This window comes from Gorilla gorilla, chromosome 14, assembly GCF_029281585.2.
Source record: "Gorilla gorilla gorilla isolate KB3781 chromosome 14, NHGRI_mGorGor1-v2.1_pri, whole genome shotgun sequence".
Classification (NCBI taxonomy): domain Eukaryota; kingdom Metazoa; phylum Chordata; class Mammalia; order Primates; family Hominidae; genus Gorilla; species Gorilla gorilla.
In genome coordinates this window covers 118071091-118096574 of record NC_073238.2, presented here as the reverse complement: position 1 = coordinate 118096574, position 25484 = coordinate 118071091, and the positions used below count along the sequence as shown (strand labels likewise).

The following is a 25484-nucleotide window of genomic DNA, read 5'->3' as shown; positions in this document are numbered from 1 at the left end:
TCTCTTCTCACTTCATTTCATTCATTTCATCTTCCATCACTGATACCCTTTCTTCCAGTTGATCAGATCGGCTACTGAGACTTGTGCATTTGTCACATAGTTCTCATGCCTTGGTTTTCAGCTCCATCAGGTACTTTAAGGGCTTCCCTGCATTGGTTATTTTAGTCAGCCATTCGTCTACTTTTTTTCTCAAGGTTTTTAACTTCTTTGCCATGGGTTCGAACTTCCTCCTTTAGCTCGAAGTAGTTTGATCATCTGAAGCCTTCTTCTCTCAACTCGTCAAAGTCATTCTCCATCCAGCTTTGTTCTGTTGCTGGTGAGGAGCTGCATTCCTTTGGAGGAGGAGAGGCACTCTGATTTTTAGAGTTTCCAGTTTTTCTGCTCTGTTTTATCCCCATCTTTGTGGTTTTATCTACCTGTGGTCTTTGATGATGGTGACGTACAGATGGGGTTTTGGTGTAGATGTCCTTTCTGTTAGTTTTCCTTCTAACAGTCAGGACCCTCAGCTGCAGGTCTGTTGGAGTTTGCTGGAGGTCCACTCCAGACCCTGTTTGCCTGGGTATCAGCAGCGGAGGCTGCAGAACAGTGGATATTGGTGAACAGCAAATGTTGCTGTCTGATTGTTCCTCTGGAAGTTTTGTCTCAGAGGAGTACCCAGCCTTGTGAGGTCTGCCCCTGCTGGGGGTGCCTCCCAGTTAGGCTACTCGCGGGTGAGTGACCCACTTGAGGAGGCTGTCTGTCCATTCTCAGATCTCCAGCTGCGTGCTGGGAGAACCACTACTCTCTTCAAAGCTGTCAGACAAGGACATTTAAGTCTGCAGAGGATTCTGCTGCCTTTTGTTTGGCAATTCCCTGCCCCTAAAGGTGGAGTCTACAGAGGCAGGCAGGCAGGCCTCCTGGAGCTGGGGCGGGATCCACCCAGTTCGAGCTTCCTGGCCTCTTTGTTTACCTACTCAAGCCTGGACAATGGCGGGCGCCCCTCCCCCAGCCTGGCTGCTGCCCTGCAGTTTGATCTCAGACTGCTGTGCTAGCAATGAGAAAGGTTCTGTGGGCATAGGACCCTCTGAGCCATGCACAGGATATAATCTCCTGGTGTGCTGTTTGCTAAGACCATTGGAAAAGCACAGTATTAGGGTGGGAGTGACCCGATTTTCCAGGTGCTGTCAAATTCTTATTTGTTGCTATAAAACTCAAGGTGTAGAGATTTCTGGGAAGTAGTTGGAAAATAGCAAGATCTTATGTCATTGTTTATTTGTTTTTTTTAGTGTCACAAATGGGATTATTTCAAAGCACACAAATTATTTCTTTTGTTGAGGGTTGAGCTGATCTATCAGCACATCCTCTTCTGCTGCGTCTTTCAGTGCAAATAAAAGAACAAGCATGTTCACCAACTTGAGCCTCATTTGCATGATGTGCAACATTCACACACATCTTGTTAACTAGGGAAAATCTGTCTGAACTCAGCTGCCTATGCACCCATATTACAATTACTATTTTTCACTTGTAATCTCTGGTATGCTGATACTATATTGGAACAAAAAGTAAACACTTTACACATGTCAAAGAGTTTAATGAGCAATATTTGAAGCACAATATAACTTAGAGACATTGTAATAAAACATGAAAGGTTTCATGGAAAGAGGAAACTTAAAAAAAAAAACAGGTAGATTGTCTTTAGCAAGAAATGTCTTGGAAATCTCAAACTGTAACCTAGCTCAGAGAGCAGAGTCATGCTGTAGCCAAAAATCTGGGGAGAGGAGGAGGGTATTTGCCTTTCCCACAAGACTTATTTCCACCATGGAAACTTCCATGCCAGGGGGATTTGAACCAGGACAAACTTTAGGTGTGGGGGAAAAGTCTTGTATACGAAGCATCTTCTTTTTTATTGTTACTTTCCTTAACAGTATCCTCTGAGCAGAGACCAATGAGAGAAAGTGGGCAAGAATAGTTGATCTCTACCAGCTGGTTGTGAGTTATTGATGTAGACTGTGGACTCCACGAGAACAGCAGCTGCCTTAGTTCCCTGCTCTACTCTCAGTGTACAGCCCAGGGAATGGCATTCAATAAGTCCTCAACACGTGCTTTGTCACTAAAAAGATGGCAATAAAAAGGGATAGACAGCATAACACAGGCGTCTGGGAACTTTTACTGTGAAGGACCAAAGAGTAAATATTCTAGGGTATTCTGACAATCTGGTCTCTGTTGCAACAACTCCATTCTGCCCTTTTAGTGCGAAAGAAGCTTTGAACAATATGTAAATAAATAAGCGTGGCTGCTTGAAAAAAAAATCCTTTTTAGACACAAGCAGGTTGACAGCTAAACTTGGCCTACAGGCTCTGGTCTGATGACGTCTCATTCAACATACACAAATGGTGGTCAGTTAGGTCAAGTCAGTCTAAACGCAGAGTCTGTATGTGGCTTAGGGTTGTGTTTATAGAATTGCAAGGTCAGGACAGGACTGAAAACAAAGGGTTAATGCAGCAGACTTCTATGGAATCTGAAAAGTAACTTCTTGCAGAAGTTCCTCTGATATTTTCTCAAATAGCTCCAGAATTCATGAATGCTGCAGTCTCTACCAAGTGTTGACAGAGGCCTGGTACAATACCCTGGGATGGGTTCAGTGAGTGAGTCTTTTTAAAAACCTTCCTTGGTGACTTGGATGGCTGACTTTCCAGTATATCTAGTTAATTTTTAGATTATAAAAACTGGAGAGTGAGACAAATTCAAGATAGAAGCCACAATCTCTTTTATATCTAACATATTATATTCTAAACAATTCCGCACAAAAAAAAATAGAAAAGGAGTAGGAATGAGGGTGATGGAAAGGGAATTATATTTGGTAAGCAATTATCATGTGCTAGGATCTCAGTCATGTGGTATGTTTTTCATGTTGCTTTTACTTGATTCTCACTACAGCTGTGAGATAATCATTTCCCTGCCTTAGGTCAGAAGACTGAGATCCAAAAATGTTTCATAACTAGGCACATTGGTAAGAGGCAGAGTTAAACTTTAGGGTCAGATTTGACATGTTCAGGTATCCACAACTTTTTATTTCTCCCCAGACTTCCCAGCTGGTGGGAATGTTCCTTTCTGTAACCTCCCAAGGTAGCACAACTAAGTGAGCAGATGAAGGCCAGAATGATGCTTTAGATATGGCTATGGGGAAGCTGTATCCCAAGAGGTGATATTTGGGCTGAGACTAGAATGATGAGAAGAAAGCAGTTCTGAAAAACTCTGAGAAATGAGACAGAAGATTAGAGGCCCTAGGATAGCAAAGTGCTTTGCCTACTTGGGGAGTACACAGAAGATCAGAAAGGACAGAAGGAAGGTCCATGTGGCTGGACCACAATGAGCAGCAGGATTTTCAAGGATGGTAGATCTCATATAGGGTTTTAGACACCATGGTAAGGAGTTTGGGTTTTATTATAGGGCCATTGGGAAGTTGTTAGAGGGTTTCAGGTCAGGAAATGATTTAAACTGAGTTAATTTTTTGAAATATAATTTATATGGCTGTGTGAAAACTATGTAAGGCAGTGAGCACAAAGGAGTAGGGGAGCATCTGTGATGGTTAATTTTATGTGTCAACTTGACTTGGTTACCAGATGCCCAGATATTTGTTTCAACGTTATTGCTGCGTGTGTCTATGGGGATGTTTCTTGATGAGATTAACATCTGAATCAGCAGGCTGAGTAAAGCAGATGTCCCTCCCCAGTGTGGACGGGCCTCATCCAATCTATTGAAGGCCAGAATAGAATAAAAAGCGGAGGAAGGGTGAATTCGCTCTCTGCCTGACTGTGTTCAAGACAGGACACTGATCTTCTCCTGCCTTTTGATTTAGATTCAACCAATTCCTGATTATATATGATCACACAGACACAGAGAGAGAGAGGCAGAAAGAGAGAGAGAGAGTAATATATATAGTTCTGTTGGTTCTGTTTCTCTGAAGAACTCTGACCAAGGTTACAGCATGTAAGTGACAGTTAATGGGGACTTGGAGGAGATACATATTTGAATTAAGGATGTATTATTAAGAATTAGCTGACGTTTTAATGTTTGAGATAAGAGTAGAAGAAAATAAAAGATTATTGTTCAATTTTGGCTTACTCAGATGGCACCACTTGGGAAAAAAACAGTTCAGAGAATGAGGACATTCAAAGTTGAGATGTTTATTGATGAGCCAAGTGCAGAATGCAAGTAGGTAGATGGATATAAATTTTAGAGCTCAAGATGATGACAGATGATGGATGGCTAGACAGACAGATGGAAAGATAGATAGATGACAGATAATAGATAGATAATAGATAGATGGGTAATAGATAGATGAGCCCTGGGGCACTCAAAAATGGAAAGCATGTAAGATGGAAAGAACCATGCTTCTTTTGTAAGGCTCTACCTTTGCAAATATTATCCTGATTTAATCTATGTTTGCCACCATATACATAGCAGAAGATGTGATATTTGTAGAGGACCACAACTTAAACAATAGTGGAAAAGCATAAATAACATTTAAACATACTAAATTACAAAGAAAAAATAGTTCTGACTTAAAATGTTTACTATGGCATCAAAGATGGAAATGGATTTGAGAACAGAAATATCTAAAGCACGATAATAATTTATGAGAATGCTACAGTGATTCAGGCAAAACACAGCAGTACCTCCAATGACAGCCTGCTCTCCTGAGACTATTCATCTCTCTGGGCCTCATCAGTCTCTCTTGGAGCTGTTCTTCTTCCATCTGCCCACCTAAAGTGTCACTGTCCCTTGGGAGACCATCTTTGGCTTTCTTCTAACTCCTGATGCTCTCACTGTAGGAATCTCATACAAGTCCAAAGCCACGACAACCACAGGTATGCAACGATGACCAATTCTCAATCCAAGGCATAATTTCTTTCCTTAAGCTCCAGGCTCATATTTCAGATTGTCTATTCTATCACAGCTATTGCATTTCAGATGGAATGTATCCAAAGCCAATCTCATTCTTTTCCTCCCACAGCCTACTCCATCTCTAACATTCTCTCCATTTGCCAGCGGCATCCCCTACTACCCAGGCAACCGTGAGAGAAATAGGACAATCATCTTTAAATTTTCAATTTCCCTTACATCCCACATCCAATTTGAGACCAAGTCCTGTTGATTATCTACCTATCTCATTCTCCAATCTGTTTTTTCCTCTCTGTTCCCATGGCTGCTACAAATTTTTTTTATCATCCTTTGCCTAGACTGTGTTCAGTTTTCTATCTGTTCACAGTGAATTTTCCAAAAGAAAATCCATACATATTTCTTCCTTACTTTCAGCCCTTCAGTGCACCCTTTATTGTTTCTGGAAGTATTTTTCAAAGATATTTTTATGGCCATGGCCTCAGGGCTTCTGGACTTCTTTAAGCATTGGCAAAGTATGCATTACTTAATGCTAATCCAAAACATAAATATAAGCCTATTCTGTATGATAAAGATGGTATAGCACCACCACAGGATTTCAGTACCTGAAAGTCTCATTAGCAACCAATGAGGCCAGTTTATTGTTGTGGCTAAGATAAAAACATAAATAACATAGGGAAAGTTAATGACTTTGACCCATATGTCATCCCAGCCTGGTATATAAACAAGTAAAGATTCCACTAGAGTTAAAATAGAGGGACGTGAAGACTGAATGAAGCCATAACACAGTGCCCGTTACTATTAGCATGGGCAAATGAAAGTCAAAAAAACTGCACCAAAGCATGGTCATTTCAGAGCAGCAACTTAATCAAAAAGAAAAATAGCACTCTTTCAACTTTGAATTCTCGTTGTATGATTCTATTTGTTTTTAATTTATAAGTTTGTTTTGGTTATGTAAGAGCTTTCTATGTAAAGAGTTTGTACTTTGTTTTATATATGTTTTAAACATATGTAAGAAAGAATATGATAAAAATAATTGAAGTGAACAATGGAAGTCATAAGCGTTATTTTCCTTAAAAGGCATCCATATGTTACCCATGTCTGAGAAATGCTGGCATGCTAGCTCAAGTCCAAATGCCTCAGTATGTTGTTGACAAGTTCCTCCGTGATCCAGCTACCCTCATCTCCCACTGCTAAAATGTACCCTGTAGTTCGGCCATTTCAAAAAGCCTTTATCTAAATTACCCCTGCCTTTTCATGTCTATGTTTTTCATATTAGATCTCCATGTCCCTATAGTCCTTCATTCCCTACAGTCACAAGTTGACTTTGAAAACCATTTAAGATATCAACTATATTCTGATTTTTTTTTCTCATTTCTTCCATCTTCCACCCCAATCAACTAGGTAAATTTATGTGCTTTTTCCATAATCTTCCCCAAAGATAGTACATTTATTGATGGCACTACAAATTAATAAATTGAGGTACAGCAAAGTTATGTAACTTTTTCAGAGTCATATAGCTAATAAGGTACAGAGGTATGATTTATACCTCTTATTATTATATTTTAATACTCAGCATCTAGTATTAACTGCTATGCTTTAGGTACCAGCATGCTTGTCTTTTTTTCATAAGGTCCTAAGCAACTTAAATTTAAGGATTTTATTTCATTCATTTTTGTATTTCCAGTACCTGGTTTATTTCCCATCATACAGTAGCCTCTCAATACACAACTGTCATACAGATAGATGAATGGAAAGATGAATATATGTCTGGATGGATGGATGGATGAATGGATGGATGCATGACAAAACCGATATGGGAATGGATATTATCACTTTTGAGTACAATATATTTTAGATCAAAGACAAGTGAGAAATCAGTGCCCCTCCTAATAACACTTATACATGTTTTTCAGACTTCAAATCATGCTGTAACAGTATTCTTATTACCACAATAGCTCCAGATGTGGGATATGATCTATAATCCACCAAGAAGACATTTTGACATATAGATTGACATGACTGGAAGGCTGTGATATTTTAACCTGCACAGGTCTCTGTTGCTTGATACATAGAAAACTTTTCATATCAATTTAAATCCTAAAGAGTTTGCCATTAAAAGATTTATATTGTCCTCTAGTCAAAATACTAGTAACCCTTTCATTGTTTGCTATTGATCGATCTTCTGATGAACTTACAAGGGGAAGAGTTAGCTATGTATTTGATGTCCTACTCTGAACAGAATTCATGAAAGCTGATGCATTAAAATAACCATTCAAAAGAGCAATGTGGTTCAATTTGAATAAGGAACCGTATGGTTAACTGGATTTTCGTTCTCAGGCTCATAAACACACATAGATGAGCTCTTCATTATGAATGGAAGCCACATGAATATTATTTATTCTCTGTTTAACCTGTGCTCTAAAACTACCGAATTTTGCAATTTTTGTATAGTTTTAGCTCCTTATTGTGTTTGTCATTTGAGAAATCTTAGCCTATAGACAATAGTTTCACACAAGGAAATTTATATTTTCAGTCATAAGTTTCTAATACTCTTCCTTCTTTTGCACTTTAACACTAATACCAAATATATATTATTTATGATACATAAAATAATGTCACTAAAAATATGTATTTTATATTATTTTGCTATTTTCCCTTTATTTAACATATACTTCTTCCTTGATGTATTATTCAGAAAACTTTAAGCACAGAAACCAAATGAATGTAGAAAAGAACATAGAATAACCCAGCAGTACTCAGTAAAATTTCTCCAAGCATAATCAATGATGTAATAAGGAATACAAGTTATACCAAGGTGTATTCTTAGCGATATAAGATTGTTAGTAAAGGCAAAAATTATTTATATGTAAATAAAATTTTATTTTTTGTTCTCTTCACCCACTGGCTTTGTTTCCTGAAGAAATAAACTCAATGACTATGAGTTTTGGAAGCAATGGAATATATTCAGGAGCAATCCTGGTTAATCCCTTTGGGTGTTCTGATAAATTGTGAAATTGATATAGTAGAATTTTCCTGTATATTTATTCTGAACAGTAACTGAATTAGTTTGCTGGCTGCAATTTTTCCAAGCAAGAAGTTTACTTAAACATTGGCTCAAGTAAATTGAAGAAGAAGGCAATCTAGTGTCATAGAGAAGGAAATCATGCAGTTATTCTTAGTTTGCCAAAGAAAAATGGAATGGAAATATCACAAACATATCTCTTGTGGCAATTTATGAAAGTTACACAATTAGTAACTTATTGAATTTGAATTTCAACTGAGATCTGTCTGACTCCCATATTCAGGCAATTTCCACCATGCTACCCTATGATTTACATTCTCATGAACAAACAATCCACACATGTAACCCTTGGTTTGAAGATGCCCCTATCGGGAGAAATGCTAATTTTATTTACATGAAAGCTGACAAGAAATGATGTCAGAACCCTGTTTATCTTTGTCTAGACTCCAGCTAAGAATCGTAGCAAATTTATTTTTCTGGGCATCACAGAGCTATTCAATTAGAAAGATTTCTGGAAGAAAAATTTAAATATTAGAAAATGAATTAGAAAATTTTGATCTTCAAAATGAATTTGCAGAGCCTCATAACATTGTTGAGTGGTCCATAAATATTATTTTAAATTATTTGAAAAAAGACAAAAAGCAGAGAATCCTCCAATTTAAGCCCATGTGGCCTCTGAAGCTGCCTGGGCCAACCTCTCCACTATCAAATGTCATCGGACTTGAGCTATTTGTGCACCGGTTTCCTCAGGTGTCTGCATTTGTCATTTACCCTACATCTTTTTCCTGGGGGAGCCTCTGTTACTGAGAGTCTATTCATTTCCTCATCAATGTTCTACACAGCAAAAACTTGTTTTCTCTTTCCATAAAAATCAGAGAAAATATAAATCTTCATCCTCATCCTCTCTAAATTTGCCAGTTGAGATTTCTCTATCCCCCAACCCCTCACCCACAGTTCAGACATATCACTGCCCCGCCCTGTACTAACAAGCTATTCCACAGAACTTTTAAACATTAATGTCCTGTTTGGGAGATAGAAGTAGGGAGAGACTTATCATATCTCTCTCTCTTTTCAAGTGTCAGCTTTTTCTATCTTCTGGAATTCTCTGTCTTAAAAAATGGCCCATATACATGATAATTCCCTCCAATTTAAACTTAAAACAAATGCGGCTCATTTTTCAAATCAAGGCAAGACCACAGAGAACTGAGAGTTCCAACAATCATCATGGATTATTTGTGCATAGGATATTTCTTTAAGATGAATGTTCTTGTTATTTATACCTACGGATACTTAAATCTGATTTACTTAATAGGACGTAATATGGGTTTTTGAATAATAAATCTAGTAGTAGTAGGTTTTACTATCTAAATACCTTTTTGAAGACAAATTTGCTGTCTTAATCACCTTTATATTCCCAATCAATTTTATTAAGTTAAATAAAATATCAATCGTACTTATTTACATAGTAAATCTGAATTAGACAGATCTTTGGCTATACATAGTTATTAGTTCCTTTAACTGGGTGATATTAGAACAATAAAGGAGGAAAATATTTTTACAGGTTCTAAGTTACATTCTAGAAATTGGTGTTGATACTTTTATAGGCAGATATAGTCCTCTGTCTTATGACGTTCTAACTTCCACTTACTTTTTTTTGAAGTCATTTTAAGTGAAATCTTATACCAGTCACACAAAGTGTAATGTGTAACTTATATAAAACATCCAAAAAGAGAACATAATCTGAAAGAGGCAAACAAGGCTAATCTGACACTACCCTCCAACTACTCCCTGTCTGACACTACCCTCCCACCACTCCCTACCCAACAATCATTGTGCTGGTTTTCTTTCCTTTCCTTGTTGAAACTTGCTATTAGAGATCTATTTTGTAAGCAGAAGTTCTTTCAGAAGGCCAAATAAATATTGATATATTGAAAAGGAGGCTGTCTTCCTACTTCCTATCCATTAATACATTAGAGGGCACTCATTCATCAAGTCAACTCTGAGAAGGTAAAATATGAAAGAGTTTAGTTTCAACAAGGTTATTAAGGAACATAAAGGGCGTGGTTGAGTAGACACTGAGCATCAGGGGAAACCTAATTACTTTTGCCTGAGGCTGAGGTGACCCATCCCAAGTGATAAATCAGGCCAGTAGATTGTAAGGATGAAGCAACCAGCAGAGGTCCGTGACAATGACCAAGGGAGAGCCAACCTTCCCAACGCTGGTTTTTAAGAGCTGTCATATTGCTCAGACTTGTATTCAGAAAACAAAACTTAAGTTACCATGTATATTTCAAATGATGGCTTTAGAAGGAGAATAAAATCAGTTATGAGAAAGGCTCAATAATGAGGAATAATCTCTTAGACTCCATAGCACTATATGACATTAAACCCTAGGAAAGGTGTGTTAAATGGTTAAAACCAAAAGGACTATTTCAAAGTTTTTTTCAGTACAACAAACAACAAACCTACTTCTTCCTTAGAATAGAACCTTTTTCTTCAGCCCAGAGCAAATGTTTCAGCTGAATTACTTTCTGGACTTCATAAGGTGTTGACACAACTTCTACTTGCACATCGTAAATGTGCCACCCTAATAATCTGTGTTTAATTACTGTTTATTGTAAATGAATTTTCTCAGCAATCCAATGTGGTGCTTTTCATTTTTCTGTCAGTGAAGTTTCCTCTCTCAGAACCTTTGCCCCCAGCTACCAACGATATGACGATCCAAAGTATGCGCCCATCCAGAGACTGAGGGGGAACTGCACCTGAAATGCTGGAGGCAACATCTTTGCTGAAATTCAAGTACATAAAAACTAAATCAGCCTTTTAAAATAATAGGAAAAGCCACTGTGCCTTCACAGCAAATGTTTTCTAAAGATGGGATTATGCACTCATGAGTTAGCACCACTCCCATTCAGACCAAAACACCCTTTCCTTGGAAGACTGATAGCTAATTAGAATTAACAGAAACAATAATTTTCCCCATCCAGTTGTTCACATCTAATGCACCCTAGATTGACAACACGGAAATACAAAGAAAAGATACGAAATAATTTGTTAGTACCTTCTGTGTGGCAAAATATTCTAGAGGTCAGTCCGAAATTGAGGCAGTTTTTATAAACAATCATTCTATAAAATAACATCTGGATTTAATGGAATGCCAAGAGATGAATATTAGAATAACACAGTATGCAGGAATTAGAAGAAAAAACAAGTCAATTAATACTGTTTTCTCTGCAAAGATCAGATATATCAAATACTGTGAAAGAAATACGTGTGATAAGTAAAGCTCATGGTAAGACAGTGGTGCTATTCATTATCACCAGAGAACGACATTACCAACAATATAAGAAATTGAGATTTTCAAACTTTGGGTAATTAATTTCAATCAGAGCTGGATTCAAGGTCAGTTGTGTAATACCAGCCATTATTTTCCCTTTGCTACCTTTGGCAGGCATTTCACGTGGCTCATCCATAAATAATTAAAACCAAAGTATCTGCTGCATAAGCTTAACTACTGCAGGGAAATGCAGAGGTCCAAGATTTTATTTCATTTGGAACTTCTAATAAAAAGGGAAACAACCTTCTCTGTGTATTAAGAAATGAGACTTACTTCCTGCATAAACAATACAAACATTTCTTTTTAAGTGTTCAATATGTTCATTTCCATCTGGACCTTTTCTAAACTGCTTAAGTTGAGAAAAATTACGAAAGCAAAAGCCTCATACATGCACTGCCTGCATGAAAATAATTTAAATCTGAGGTAACCTCCAACTGACAATAGTGAGTCACGGGATAAGGTAATATTTTGTGAGACATATGATGAAATAACAATTTGAAATTTAGCAACATGAATCATGTTTCCAAAGCATGAGGTGTACAAAAGGACCCTTGGGACCCCCAGTTACGACTGATCTGGGAGGGCTACAATCTCTAGAGTGTTTGTAAAATGAGAAGTAGAATACATGAGGGTAAAGTTGGTTTATGGATAGGTCAAAAAGTTCAGCTGGTAATATTTTAATTTCTTAAGGTGAAATGATTTTTACTTTTCTTCCTTCTTATGAATGTATCACTTAATTTACAGCAGATGCACCTCAGAAATATATACATTAAAGCAAAGAGATTCAGTTACAACCAAAAACACTATATCTCAATTTAATAAGTGTTCATGTATGCATAGACAGAAGTCTAGACTAGTACCATTGTACAGAAATAAAGAACAACAAATTAGATATTAGGCATTTTAAGTAACTTCCTAACCAAGACTTAAACAAAAGTAAAATATGTAGCTTACTCAATCCAAAATTGAGAAGTACACTATGGTAAAGTGGAAATAATTCTGTATTTGAATCACAATTTGAGTTACAACTGTGTGAACTTGACCAAATGCACTGAGTGGTTGAGATCACATGGAATTACATATACTAAAGGTATTTGAAAATCACTGTACAAATTTAGAGAAATAAAAGGGCAGAAGAAAAAGGACAAAGTCATGAAGACAAAATGAGGAACTAGAGAGTTATGCTTACATGACCTTTGATATGGTATTGCTCTGTGTCCTCACCCAAATCTCACCTCCAATTGTAATCCCCCCATGTCAAGGGAAGGAAGTGATTGGATTATGGCAGTGTTTTCCCATTATGCTCTTGTGATAGTGAGTGAATTCTCATGAGATCTGATGGGTTCATAGAAGGTAGTTTCTCCTGCGCTCATACATGCTCTCTTTCTCACCTGCCACCATGTAAGATGTGCCTGCTTCCCCTTCCACCAGGATTCTAAGTTTTCTGAGGCCTCCTCTGCCATGTGGAACTGTGAGTCAATTAAACCTCATTTTTTTTTTGTAAACTACCCAGTCTCAGGAAGCTCTTTATAGCAGTATGAAAATGAACTAATACAACTTTCTATGTGATTAAGGAATAACCATGGTATGGGAACAGTCACCACTTTGACATCAGAATATATGATTCCCTCTTTTGTATCAGTGGTTTAATGCTACACATTGATAATGACAATGTCTGTCAGGGTTCCCAGATAAACCTACTCACATGGCTTAACTAGTTTTTCTTTTAGGTATTCTCCTTACAGTCCTCAAACCCAAACCAATTATTTGAAAGTCCACAGCAAAATTAAAATACCTTTATAGTCATCATCATCAAAATCATCATCATTATCAGTCTCATCATTACTATGATCATCTGCTAGCTTTGCTACTCAAATAATGCTTTAATATTATATTAAGGGCATTAGTCATAAGGAGAAAGGGAAACATAATCATTATTAAGCCAGATAATATTAAAATGAAGTTATTATTTCCCTTCCCTTCTCACAGACTTAGCCATGTATAGTGATGAAGAAATCAGCCCCTTTATATTACATGTTGATATTTAAAAGGAAGAAAGTAAAAGCCTTCAGAAAATGATAGGTCTTTAATTGTTGTCCAGGTGGATACTCAGGACTTTAATTGTTGTCCAAATAGATACTCTGACACCCTACAATTATATGTCATTAGCCTCAATAATATTTGCTAACTACAGATCACAAAGGCCTGCCCTCCTCTACCATCAAAACTTTAAGGTCTCATCTCTCTACCTGAGTATCTTAAGGTCCTGCTGACTAAAGGCAATTCTCAGAAGAGCCTATGTTTGAATTTAGGCATAAAGTAATTCTGTAATTTTAAGACTATCCTTATAAAAGGAATCCCATAACGTCAGTGTGTTCAGTAAGATGGTGTAGTTGTTCCTTAGCCACTTTTCTTCCTTCTTGTAGTAAAGTTCTTGATGAATAACAAATTCTTTTTGTAGCAGTTTTATTAAACATAACTGATACACAAAAACTACTTATTTAATTTATATGATTTGATGGGTTTGAACATATGCATATACACTTAAAACCATCACTACAATCAATGTAAAAATAAATATTCTAATGTCCACTCTTGCTACTTGTCTTCCTTCTATTTGACGTGGTACTAGATACTGTAGCCACAACAATTAAACAAGAGAAAGATATAAATGTCATCCAAATTGGAAAGGAGGAAGTTAACGAATCGCCCCTGTTTGGAGACAAAATCATCTTACATATAGAAAACCCTAAAAACATCACCAAAAAAAATTAAGACTAATAAACAAATTCAGTGAGGTGGCAAGATACAAAATCAATGTATAAAAATCAATAGTTTGTATACACTAACAATAAACTATTTGAAAAAGAAATCAAGAAAACTACATTTAAGAATTACAAAAAAAATACTTACGAATAAATTCAACCAAGAAGGTGAAAAATCTGTACACTAAAAACTATAAAACATAGATGAAAGAAATTGAAGAAGACAAAAATAAATGGAAATATATCCCATGTTCATGAATTACAAGAACATTGTGAAAATTTTCATACTAGCCAAAGTGATGTACAGATTCAATGCAATCTCTATCAAAATTCAAGTGACATTTTTCACAGAAATAGAGAAAACAATTCTAAAACTTGTATGGAACCACAAAACATCCTGAATATTCAAAGCAATCTTGAGCAAAAAGATCAAAGCTAGACACATCACACTACTTAACTTCAAAATATACTAAAAAGCTATAGTAACCCAAACAGCATAGTATTGGCATAAAAACATAACGTGGGCCAATGGAATAGAATAAATAGTCCAGAAATAAATCCATAAATTTATGATCAATTGATTTTTGACAAAGGTGCCAAGACTACTCTATAGGAAAAGGACATTCTTCAATAAATGGTGTTGAAACAACTGAATATCCACCTGCAGAAGGATGAAGTTAGACCTTTATCTCACATCATATACAAAAATCAACTCAAAATATATTAAAGCCTAAATCTAAGAGCTGAAAGTATAAAATGACTAAAATAAAACCTACAGGAAAATTCTACACGACACTGGTCTGGGCAATGATTTTTGAATATGACTCCAAAAGCACAGGCAAAACATGTGAAATAAACAGAATTACATCAAACTGAAAAGCTTCTGCATAGCAATAAACAAAACAAAATTTAAAAAGCAATCAAGGGTGAAGAGCTGAAGAGACAACTTATGGAATGGGAGAAAATATTTACAAACCATACGTCTGATGAGAGGTTAATATTCAAAATATAAAAGAAACTCAAACAACTCAATAGCGAGAAAAAAAGAAACCCAATGTAAAAATAGGAAGTTCCTGAATAGATGTTTATCAGAAGAAAACATACAAATGGCCAACAGGTACAGGAAAAAATGCTTAATATCACTAATCATTAGGGAAATGCAAATCAAAACCACAAATGAGGTATCATTTCATTCCAGTTAGAATGGCTATTATCAAAAAGACAAAAAAAAATAGATGCTGGCAAGGATGCAGAGAAAAGGAAACTCTTATACACTGTTGGTGGAATGTAAGTTTGTATAGTCATTAAGGAAAACAGTATGGAGGTTTCTGAAAAAAATTAAAAATAGAACTACCACATAATCCAGGAGTCCCACTGCTGGATCTATATCAAAAATAATTGAAATCAGGATCTCAAAAAGACATCTGCACTTCTGTGTTCATTGTAGCATTATTCACAATAGCCAAGACATGGAAACCTCTTGAATGTCTATTGGCAGATAATTTTTTTAATGTGTTGCATGTATACAATTGAATGCTATTCATCCTTAAATAAAAAGGATATTCTGCCATATGCAACAACATATATCAACCTGGGGACATTGCGTTAAGTGAAATAAGCCAGGCACAGAAAGACAAATACCATGTGATCTCACTTCTATGTGGAATCTAAAATAGTTGAATTCATAGAAGCAGAGTGTAGAAATGGTAGTTACCAGGGCCTAGGGGTAGGAGAGGTTGGGAATATGTTGGCCAAAGGAAAAATCGTACCTATCACTTCCAACAGTTCCCTCTTGCCCCTTTGTAAGTGTGTGAGTGTTTCTGTGTGGGTGTTAACAACACTTAACGTAAGATCTACCCTCAACAATTTGAAATGCACAATAAGGCATTATTAACTATAGACATTATGTTGTACAGCAGATCTCTAAAACCTATTCATTTTTCATAACTAGAACTTTATACCCATTGAACTACAACTCTCATTTCCTTCCTTACCAGCCCTGGCAACCACCATTCTACTCTCTGCTTCTATGAGTTCAGCTATTTTAGATTCTACATATAAGTGAGATCCGGTGGTATTATTTTTCTTTCTGTTCCTGGCTTATTTCACTTAACATAATGTCTCCAAGTTCATCTATCTTGTTGCATATGACAGGATATCCTTTTTAAAGGATGAATAGTATTCCACTGCATAAATACACCACTTTTTCTTTATCCATTCATCTATTAAATGCCATTTAGGTAGGTTCCATATCTTGGCTCTTGTGAATAATGCTGCAAGGAACATAGGAGTGCAGATATTTCTTTGAGATCCTGATTTTAATTCTTTTGGATATAGATCCAGTAGTGGGATTGCTGGATCATTGGGTAGTTCTATTTTTAATTTTTTGAGGGAACTCCATCCTATTTTCCATAATAAGTGGACTAATTTATATTCCTACTAACAACATGCAAGGGTTCCCTTTTCTCCACATTCAGGCCAACACTTGTTATTTTTGTGTTGGTAATAGTCATTCTAACAAATGTGAGCTGATATTGCATTGTGGTTTTAATTTGCATTTTCCTGATTATTAGCGATGTTGAGCATTTATTCATATACCTGTTGGCTATTTGTATGTCTTCCTTGGAAAAATGTCTGTTTAAGTCTATTGTTCATTTTTAAATTAGGTTTTTTGGTTTTTTGCTATTTAATTGAGTTCCTTATGTATTTTGGATACAAACCCCTTAGCAGATATATGGTTCTCAAATATTATCTCCCATTGAGGTTTCCTTTTCATTCTGTTGATTTGTTTTTTTGCTGTGCAGAAGCGTTTTAGTTAGATGTAGCTCCACTTATTCATTTTGCTTTTGTTCCCTGTGGTCCTGCTGTTATACAAGAAATCATCACCAGGAACAATGTCCTAAAGCTTCCTTTCCTCCTGTGTTTTCTTCTAGGAGTTTCACACTTTCGAGTGTTACATTTGCCTTTAATCCATTTTGAGTTGATTTTTGCATATGGCGTAAAATAAACAGAAAATAAATTCTTATTTTACATTCTGGATCTGGGTTTTAATATTCTAGAAAAATAGCAGAAAATGATCCTCAAATTATCCTGAAAAGGAGAAACATATAGAACCTTAAAATGAATGTATACACATGCATAGAAATTTACTTGTATCTTTATGTCAATGCTTGTGATCTACTCTGAGCATTTAGAATTGTTAGGCATAAAGGAATTTTAAGATGTCTGTGGCTTAAGAAGGACAACGCAACTCGCAAGCCAATCAAATGTAAAATTTTTGTGCTTATCTTTAAAAATTAAAAGTATTGGTTCCACACAGACATATTTAAAATCTCGTGTAACAACTGCAAAGAGACAAAATAAATGAAAGGACTGAAATTATAATAATAAAAGGGGGCCTTTAGTTTCGTATTTCTCAAAGGCAGAAATTTTTCTTTAAAAGCTTTCGAGGATATAACATCGCTTATTTTAAATTGAGCTACATGATTTAAGTTTGCTTTAACTTACTCTTTAAGCAGGAATCAGAAAAAAATAGCAAGAGAGTTGGTAAGGAAAACAGAACGTAGAAACAGAAAGCAAAGAAAATTTGCCCTCCTGAGGGTTGATGCCTGAGGGGCTGCCATCTATACCAGAATGGGGAATACAGTTTCATAGTGGAGCAAATCTATTGCACACCCAGGAGGAAGCTCACTACGTGGTTTCCTAAAGGGGACTCCTAGAGGTAGCAGATTTATAATAAAAATAATTCTGCATTTTTACATATTCCAGTTTTAAAATATGGTAAAACATTATTTTTCACAAAGAATTTGTTATTACACCTGGTTGTATCAAACCACTTTTTATCTTTAAAATTCTAGGTTTTTCTTTCTTTCATTTGTATTGTTCTTATCTGTGGACTTTGGCTGTTAACAACCTGCTTAGATGTTGGTGATAAGAATTTCCCTTTTATCTTGGCTCCTCACAGATATTTCAGAGCCTGTAAATTTAAAGGTAACAGTAAATACATTGGGTACTTGCCAACACTGGACCCATGGTTCTTGGCAGCTGGAAAAGGGGGCCTGGATATGTATACACAGTTCCACCTGATGGGCGCTACCCTCTTCCATTGGGCCTCGTTCTACCACTTACTAGGTCTATGTACCCTTAACTTATTTCTTAACATTTCCATGCCCAAGATGCCTGGTCTTAAAAATGGCCATAAGATTTTATCTAAATCTACTGGGTTGTATTAAGACAGTCAGCTCTCCCCAGAATGAAGTTTGCAGTAGGTATGAACTAATCAGTTGCCAGTCTATTAGAGCACAGGTTGTCTGATATTCTACCCATTCTCCAGATTCACGACCAATTTGGGAGCAACCTGAGTCCAAGGTGCTTAGGTTCCAGTACCAGCTCAGTCCTAAGCCACATCTGGTTCTAGATTAGCTAAAGAAGGTAAAGTCCATACCCAGTTGTTGAGGGGAATAAACTAAATAAGAAGAGTGAATGCACATTTATGAAAGTGTAAATGAACAATTCTGTTATGAACACAAACATGACCAGGGTGCCGAGCCTTATCATTAAGAAACTGAATTCATGACTCCCAATCTGGGGGAACGGAAAACATTACTGAGCTGGAGCACATTGACCCATTCAGTTCTGAAATGCATGTCCAACAGGTAGGTGGAGCCCTGAGCAAGAATTGCTACTGTGTTGAAGTCACAGAGCCAGAGTGCTTCCATGTAGCCAGAGAAAATCTTCCAGAGTAAGTCATTGCTGTGGTGAGCCATTGTTGGGAGAGGCTGTGGGTACGTGAGGCATACAAACATTTGTGAATCCACCAAAAAGAGGTTAATTTTTATTCCTAAAATGGATAGACAGGTTATGTTAGAATTCCTTCTTTACCACTGAAGGGGACACCAGATACTAAGCTTGCAACATAGTAAGACCCTGTCTCTAAAAAATTATTTAAAAATTGGTTGGACATGGCAGTGCACCTGTAATTTCAGATACTAGGGAGACTGAGGCAGCATAATTGCTTGAGCCCAGGAGTTTGAGGCTGCAGTGAGCCATGATCACACCACTGCATTCCAGCCTGGGTGATAGAGCAAGATCCTATCTCTAAAAATAATAATAATAATCAGGGGTAACTTAGTTTTGATATTTACCTACATACTACTTGAAGAAGCTCTTTAAGCGTTTACAAAGTATTCCAAAAGAATAACCACAGAAACCTATAAAATGAGAACTATAGTTTGCTGAATTAGTTAATCCTAATCACACAAATATGCATCACAAACTACAAATAATATACAGCTTGGTTATATGCTCATTTCCAATTTTTTTATTACTGGGAACTGGTAAATGTTACAGTGTGGTGGAGGGAGAACCCATATTCAGAACCATGTGGATATTCTTTATTCCTTATCAGAGTTCCGCATAATTAGTGACCAGTGTTTACAAGCTCATCTTGAAGCCCTGTGACCTCTGCTCTGGAATTGCAATATCCTCGCATCTGAACTTTTAATCCAAATTAGAGAATCATTAGATTCTCCACCAATAATTCTTCAGAGTTTAGAAATCCTGTGCAACCTGTTTTATTACATACAAAATGTCTTCCTACGTATGCTCTCTGGAAGTGCTGGCTCCCTTCACATGGGAAATCCCCTCTGCGGGGACATTGTATGGAAGCTCTTTATCTCTCCATCATTACCACAGTGGGAGGGTATTTGCTGCCACTGGTTTTTCTTGTTTTTGTTTTTTGTTTTTTGTTTTTTTTGTTTTTGGGATGGAGTCTTGCTCTCTCACCTAGTCTAGAGTGCAATGGCATGATCTTGGCTCACGGCAACATCCGCCCCAAGGTTCAAGAGGTTCTCCTGCCTCAGCCTCCAGAGTAGCTGGGATTACAGGCACGTGCCACCACGCCCAGTTAATTTTTTGTATTTTTGTAGAGACGGGGTTTCACCATGTTGATCAGACTGGTCTTGAACTCCTGACCTCGAGTGATTCAACCACCTCAGCCTCCCAAAGTGCTTGGATTCCAGGCGTGAGCCACTGTGCCTGGCGCATTGGTTTTTAAAGGCAAGAAAACAGATCCTGGAGAAATTTGTGGGCTGCATACTCCCTATACCCACAAATCCTCCATCTTATCTGACCCACAGTTGGAACCAACTTAATGTTACTGTTTAAAGATGCTTCAAATATACACACCTCTCTTTGACTTCCTTAAGTATAGAAATGGGTGACAACAGTAAATGCAACAAACACTTTCTACATATACCCAAACCAGGGACTTACTGCGAACATGTAGAACCAATATCAGAGGTTAAGTAGTGGAGCAGAAACATACAGATATAAAGGAGGAAGTCCTGGAAAGCTTTCGGACATAACGAGGAGAGCAAGTTCAAAGGCCTCAAGATGAGACTAAGCTTTGGAATGAAAAGGAGGCCAGGGTGGCATCACGGCATGAGTGCAGGGGTGGGATGAGGCAAGGACAGCAGGCAGCTGTGTTAGCTTCCTTGGGCTGCCATTACGAATTAATACAAACTGCAAGGCCTAAAACAACAGACATTTTTTAGCTCACAGTTTAGGAGGTGTTAGTAGAGTTGGTTTCTTCCAGAGGCTCTGAGGGAGAGTCTGGTCTCTATACCTCTCTTGTAGCTGCTGGTGGTTGGCAACATTTTTTGGTGTTTCTTATTTTGTAGCAGCATCACTCTGACCTCTGCCTCCATCTTCACATAGCTTTCTTCCCTGTGTATCTTCTCAGTATCTTTGTGTCTTTTCTCTTCTTAAGGACACCCATCACACTGGATTTAGGGCTCATGCTAATCCAGTATGACCTCATCACAATGAATGACATCGTAAAGGACTCTATTTCCAAATAGGGTCATGTTCTGAGTTTCCAGGTAGACATAATTTTTTATTTTTTTAATTTTTTTTGAGACGGAGTCTCGCTGTGTCGCCCCGGCTGGAGTGCAGTGGTACAATCTTGTCTCACTGCAAGCCCCACCTCCCAGGTTCACGCCATTCTCCTGCCTCAGCCTCAGGAGTAGCCGGGACTACAGGTGCCTGCCACCACGCCCAGCTAATTTTTTGTATTTTTAGTAGAGACGGGGTTTCACCATGTTAGCCAGGATGGTCTCCATCTCCTGACCTCGTGATCCGCCCGCCTCGGCCTCCCAAAGTGCTGGGATTACAGGCGTGAGCCACCACCCCTGGCCAGTAGACATAAATTTTTGGGGGGACACTCTTGAACCCAATTGCCAGATCATTTAGGGCCTTGCAGTCTATGACCTGGACCTTGGACCTTTTTTTCTAAATGCAATGTTAATTCTTCAGAAGGTTTTTAGCAAAGGAAAAGGCTTAACCTCATTTGTACTTTTGTAAGATCTTTCTGACTACTATGTGAAACATGAGTTATAGTGAGAAAAGAAAAGTATAGAAGTCAGTTAACTACTGCAGTAATCAAGGTGAGAAATGAGAGAGGCTTGCGTTAGTGTGTTGGCATTTACAGTCAGAGGACATGGACATTTTGAGGAATTATCTGAAAGATATAAATAACATGTGTGGTTGATGGATTTGAGGTAGGAGTGAGGAAAAGGGAGGGAGCCTAGATTTCTCCTTTGAGTCACTGGGTGGTGGCTGGTACCATTTACTACAACAGGGAAGATTGCCAGCTGGGGTAGGGATGGATATGAATCAGAAGTTCAATTTTGGACATATTACATTTGAGCTGCATATTAGAATTTCAAGTGGAGATAACATAAGACAGTTGGACCCCAGAGAGGTCAGGATTTGAAAGATAAATTAGACAGTCATCAGCATGTTGATGGTAATTAAAGCCATACCAGATGAGGTCATCAAGAGTTGGAGCGTAGAGAAGGAGTGCCTGAAATGCATTATAGGACTCTCTTGTGTTTAGACATCAGTTAGAGAAAGAGGAAGAGCCAGTAAGAGAAACTTAGATAGAGGAGCCGCCGAAGCATGAGAAAGTCCAGGAAAGCATGGTGTCGCAAACCCTACCGCGTGCATTGTAATGCAGAAATCACATGTGGTAGATTATTTGTTTAAAGTATTCACTGTATTTTCTAACATTTCCCACCCCAGGGACTATCCCTATGGGATGAATATAAGTCATATAACACTTACTAAGGTTTGGCCATGTGACCAGCTGTGGCCAATGGAATGTGAACAGAAGTGACGTGTTTTACTGTAAGAAGCTTTAAGAGCCACTGTATTGTCCTGTCTTTGCTCTATTCCTCCAGCATCAACCCAAAATAAATATGACATGAAGAGTATATCTATATCAACAATTAATATGAGTGAGAATAAACTTTTGTTGCCATAAAGCACTGAGGTTTGGCAACTGTCCATTAGCCACAGGATAACCTAGAAAAAAATGGATGAAACCATCACATCTTATGTAGCATGATCATAAAATGAGACGTTCTTCACAGGTCTGGAGCTGGTGGTAGTCCTGGAATAACAGGAGCTTTTGCATCACACTTATCTAAGATCAGACACCAAATTTGTCACTTGCTACCTATACGCTCTTCACCAAATTGGCCTCTCTGAGCCTCAATCTTCCCATCTGGACTAAAGGATACCTATCGTACAGGGCTGTGGTAAGGATTAAGTCTGACATATTTGCAGAGCACTCAGTATCGTTCTGGCCCCCTCCACAAAATCCTTTTCTATTTATGTTAATTTCTTTCTTTTATTGCCGTAGATTAGTCAGCACCATGTTGTTAGAAAAAGGACAGAGAATAAGCAAAGTATCTATAGAGTCCAGGCCTAGAGAAATGTTCCCTGCTGCAGGGCTGGCTTCAGAGGGACAGCTGGGTGCCTGCGACACAAAGGACACGTCACTGTCAGAATCAGGCTTCATTCACACAACAACAGCCCTTATGGAATTCAATTCACAAAATACCTTAGACCATCATTAATAAGAGAGGTCAACTAAGGGAATCCCATGCAAACGGGACAATTTTCTTGGCAGAGCAAGTGGTAGAGCCTCTTGTCTCTGGACTATATTTGGGCAAGAGACAGCTAAAACTCTGGGTGGTTAAACTGGTGGAAACTAAGGCTAAAGAATAGAGAATTTATATTTATTAAATAGAGAATTAACATCTCACCTAAGCCACATTGTCTTTATAAAGTAGCTATACTCAAATACTCATTTTACAGATGAGGACACTGAGGCTGAGAGATAAAATATCAGAAATTGTACCCAAGTATATATGTCCCCCTAAGTCCATATTCTTTCCACAAAGGACAATGAATCTCTAAAATAATTAATTAAGAAGGTAGAGAACTAGCCTTATAGCCTTATGACCTAAGCCCACAAAAGAAATGAAAAGGGAAAAGAACATGGAAAACATACTATCATATCAAACTTGTACCAAAAAAAAAAAAATTTGTAGCAGTTTTTTTTTTTGTTTTGTTTTGTTTTTGTTTTTTTTGAGATGGAGTTTTCACTCTTGTTGCCCAGGCTGGAGTACAGTGGCGCGATCTCAGCTCACTGCAACCTCCGCCTCCCAGGTTCAAGGGATTCTCTTGCCTCCTCCTCCTGAGTAGCTGGGATTACAGGCGCCCACCACCATGACCAGCTAATTTTTTTGTATTTTTAGTAGATACAGGATTTCGCCATGTTGGCCGGGCTGGTCTTGAACTCCTGACCTCAGGTGATCCACCCTCCTAGGCCTCCCAAAGTGCTGGGATTACAAGTGTGAGCCACTGTGCCTGACCAGCAGCATTACTCTTAATAGCCAAAAAGTAGAAATAGCTAATATCTATCAACAGATGAATGAATGGACAAAATGTGATATATAAATAACAATGGAATATGATTCAGCCATAAACAGAAAGACATTCTGACACATGCTATAACATGGATGAACCTTGAAAACATTATGTTATACAAAATAAAAAAAATGCAGAGGTCACACGTCGTATGACTCCATCTATATGGAATGCCCAAAATAGGCAAATCCACAAAGACAGAAGGCAGATTAGTGGTTACCAGGGGAATGGGATGAAGGGGAACAGGGAGTGACATTTAATGGCTATGGGACTTCTTTGCCAGGTGATAAAAACTTTCTGGATTGGTGACTGTAGTGCAACCTTGTAAATGTACTAAAAACTACTAAATTGTATACTTTAAAATAATCATTTGTACGATGTGCAAATTAAGCCTCAATAAAAATAGAGAGGGAGATATAGCATTCATGTTTATGTTATTGGTAGCATACAGTACTATGACTTGTAAACCACTGACTCCATTCCCAGTTTGATAACATATCTCAAGTTCAAACCCCACAGCCGTAGAAGAATTAGAAAGAAAGGCTATTCATATAAGCCAACCCTTCGTCCAGACTGGCTTAGGGACTGAGGCAGGTAGCCCAGAGCTGGCCTGCTAGCAGAGCAGCAATAAACACAGATTCCAGGAGCCTGGGATCAAGGGCAAAAGAAACAGAAGTGCACTCTCGACAGGCAGCCACAGGTCAGTTTCATAGGAATCTCCGTGTGCCCTGCTGGGTGCTCTTGGGATACCCTTCTACTTCAACCCCAGAGAGTATGTCACCCTCTTCTTTCATTCTGAGTATCCCCTGAGGAAAGAAGGAAAATATTAAGTGCAGAAGAACAATGACAAGAGCAGCCACATCTAAGAGAGGGCAGGAAAATCTCACTGCAAAACATGCTCATTAAATCCTACAGCTTCCCAAGTCTGTAGCAGAAAGTGCTGCATCTCTGTAATAACAAAGTGGCTGCGGGGTTAGGAAGGAGGCTCTTTGTGACACAATTCTGTAGAACTACTAAAGGAAAGTACAAACCACCCTGGTGCCTGGATCCCTTCCCGACCCCGGTGATCGTGCCCATAAATTCCAGAAGCATGCAGTCATTCTCTAGACTACTGGAATGGAAATTATTCTGAGTCTGAGGAAAGTAATGAATGATAAAGCCCAGTGGTGCGGGTGGCAGTTAATTTGCCAGGAAGAGCTAATGGGGAGGAGCCTGGGGACCTGCCCTCCAGGCTGGGTTCCCCTATTGCCTCATTGATCCTGGTAGTTCTGTTAACCTCTCCGTGCAGTGACTTCCTCATGTGAAAAATGAAAATGCAGAAGCCTGTGTTCCCTGTCCATTCTGAGATGGGCTCCCAACGTGCCGGCTCTCGACAAGGGAGGACGCACACTGATCTCTTCCTCCCAGATAATCTGCCTGTATATTCCCTTGAGAAAGATGCTCCAAGGAAGGCAGATGGAGACTCGCAGCAATTTGTAACGCAACTTTGAATAAGGATGGGTGGGCACAGGGAACACAGGGCAGGCAGAAGGAAGCTTATGGCATTTAATCTTGGCCACCACCACTTACCTAAAAAAAAAAAAATGGGAATACCGCGCTCCCTGCCCAAGTCACAAAAATCTATTCCCTGTTACCATCATGCAGAGCTTCATAAAAGCATTGGAGTGGATGGTTTCCATCATTTGAATGACTAATTAAG

At 38.0% G+C, this 25484-nt stretch overlaps 1 long non-coding RNA gene across 1 annotated transcript in view; it reads right to left on the bottom strand.

Moving 5' to 3' along the window:
* LOC129526196 (uncharacterized) overlaps positions 1 to 20763 on the bottom strand; it is a 128967-nt gene extending 108204 nt beyond the window's left edge. Inside the window, exon 1 of the long non-coding RNA XR_008670813.2 lies at positions 20568 to 20763. This is a non-coding gene — a long non-coding RNA (uncharacterized lncRNA). The remainder of the gene's footprint in view (positions 1 to 20567) is intronic.
* Between the last annotated feature and the right edge of the window lie 4721 nt (positions 20764 to 25484).